This window comes from Echinops telfairi, unplaced genomic scaffold (genome assembly GCF_000313985.2).
Source record: "Echinops telfairi isolate 266 unplaced genomic scaffold, ASM31398v2 ScPeMD7_7400;HRSCAF=8409, whole genome shotgun sequence".
NCBI classification, from domain to species: Eukaryota; Metazoa; Chordata; class Mammalia; order Afrosoricida; family Tenrecidae; genus Echinops; species Echinops telfairi.
Window position 1 is genome coordinate 36,315,138 of NW_022111300.1, and position 2,516 is coordinate 36,317,653.

General features: G+C 43.0%; 1 non-coding gene across 1 annotated transcript; it reads left to right on the forward strand.

Annotated features, from left to right (window-relative positions):
• Nucleotides 1-1,593: 1,593 nt before the first annotated feature.
• On the forward strand, nucleotides 1,594-1,757 carry LOC115871725. The gene has a single exon (XR_004047445.1). It is a non-coding gene; the product is annotated as a U1 spliceosomal RNA (small nuclear RNA).
• The last annotated feature ends 759 nt before the right edge of the window (nucleotides 1,758-2,516 follow it).

Genomic DNA, 2,516 nt, shown 5'->3' on the forward strand with positions numbered 1-2,516 from the left:
GAGCTGATGCCAGGGGCTTAGGTGGAGAGCAAATGTTTTGAGAATGATGAGGGTAACGAATGTACAAATGTGCTTTACACAACTGATGTATGTATGGATTGTGATAAGAGTTGTATAAGCCCTAATAAAATGATTTAAAATACCTAAAACAAACAAACAAAAACCCAAACCCACGGCCATCAAGTTGATTCCAACTCTCAGTGGCCCTGTGGAACAAAGTGTAATGGTTCCATAAGTGTTCCTAGACTGTACATCTTGGAAACAGTGGCCTCCTCGTTCTCCCACGGAAAGGTGAGAGGTTGAGTTGCTGACCTTTCATTCAGTAGCCCAATGCTTAACTCATTGTGCCACCAGGGCTCCTCGGAACCGCTCATCACAGTCGTGGAGTGAGTATTTAACCGAACGGATGGCGTGAGGTGCAGAAAACCTGTTGCTTAAACAGGTCTAAGCAAGGAGTTGGGAAAGGGACAGTTGACTTCGAATCGAAAGTCCTGGTCTATGACTTGATATTATGTACATTTTTCGGCTACATAGACTCTTTCTGAGTCTCTGTTAGCTTTGTCTAGGAAATAGAGTTAGGAGTATTAAATTGCACGTCTTTTTTTACAAAGTTCGGTGCCGCAGATTGGTTTCCCATGCACGGCAATGAAGCCCTGCCTGGCTCAGCACCACCCTCCCAATCGTCGGCACCTCTGTGCCTGCTGCTGCAGCCCTGGTCTCACTCCGATCTCGACAGGGCCCTTCTTCTCCCTGACCCGCTACTTCCCAAGCACAAAGTCCGTCTCCAGGGACTGGCCCCTCCCCCGAGCATATCTTCAATGAGTGAGATTTACTTGCCAGTCTCTTGTGACTATTTCCAAGTCTTGTCAGTATTTGAATGGTAAAAGGGACAATGTGAGGCAAAGATAAAATGTAAAATATTTTTCATGTGTTGTTGGACAGTTTATATATGATCATGAGGGTTTTATTAATTACTGCAGGATGGCGGCAGGGCAGTGGCTAAGCTTGGCTCTAAGGGAAACGCCGGTGGTTCAAGGCCTCTGTCCCCTCCACAGGAGAAAGATGCAGCAAGCTGCTTTAGGCCTTCTCTCCACTAGGGCGCCCTCAGGAGGTCACCCTCTCTACTCCCATAAAGAATTAGAATCCCGAAAACCCACAGGGGCAGTTCTTCTCTGTCCTAACGGGTCACCATGAGTCAGCATCAACCCGGTGAGTTTCGTTTTATAGGGTCACTATGAGTTGGCGCCAACACCTAACACCAACAGCAGTCATTGGCAAAGCGATGGGAGGTTAGATGCTACTGCTCATTAAATAAACTCATAAGTCGCTATGGGGGAGAAAGATGCTTTCTGCTCACGTATCGATTTACAGCCTTGGAAACCTCAGGGGATTAAATAAGGAGAGACAAAAAAGATGGTTTCTATTTAACACCAACGACAACGGTGAATTCCATTTGAATGAAAAACAGAAGTGTGAAAGAAATCTGTAAGCAAATAGAGATTTTGAAATATAAATTCAAACCCTGGATAAAAGCTGAAAAATAGAAAATGTCATTTCAAAATAAAATTTGAATAGATCAACAAATGAAAATGGATACTTACCTGGCAGGGAGATACCATGATCACGCAGGTGGCTTTCCCGGGGCAAGGTGTATCCATTGCTCTCCGGATGTGCTGACCCCTGTGATTTCCCCAAATGCAGGGGAACTCGACTGCATCATTTGTGGTAGTGGGGGACTGATTTCGTGCTCTACCCTGAAAAAACAAAAACAAAAATGAAAATGGTGATAAAAGATTCCCTTCTGCTCCTGATTTACACAAGTGATTTCAGATTGTTGAATAAAAGAAATCTTCCCTAACATTTCTGCAGGAAATTATGGGTTAAATTTTGTTGTAAACATAGATATGAAATTCAAAATATTAGCCACTGAGTCCAGCATACTGAAGAGTAGTGCACGGAGATCTTAGTTTATCCCAGAAATGCAGCCAGAGCCCACTAGCAAAATCGTCCAGTATAATCCATGCAGTGAATTTAATAAGAGAAAGACCACGTGATGAACATCCTCCCTGTTTAACATAGGAACTCTGGTGGTGTCGAGGGCTACTCATTGGGCTGCTAACCCAGAGGTCAGCAGTTCAAACTCGCAAGTCGGTTTGTGGGCGAAAGATGAAACTTTCTGTTCACGTAAAGATGAACAACGTTGGAAACCTCAGGGAATAGTTCTACTTTATTCTATGGGATTCCTTATGAGTTGGAGTCAATTCCATGGCAGTGGGTTTTTGTTTTCATTTAACACAATGTCTGGACCAGACATACCTAGGGAAACTAGAGTAAAGGGAATGAGACAACCAGAACCATAATTGGGAATGTTCACATATCACGAAGTATGTAACCAGAATAATTGAACAATTTGTGTAGAAATTGAGTGGGAACCTAAGTTAGTGTGCAAATCTTCACTGAAAATACCATTATGTATATATACATACATATATATAAAATTTTATTGGGGCTCATAT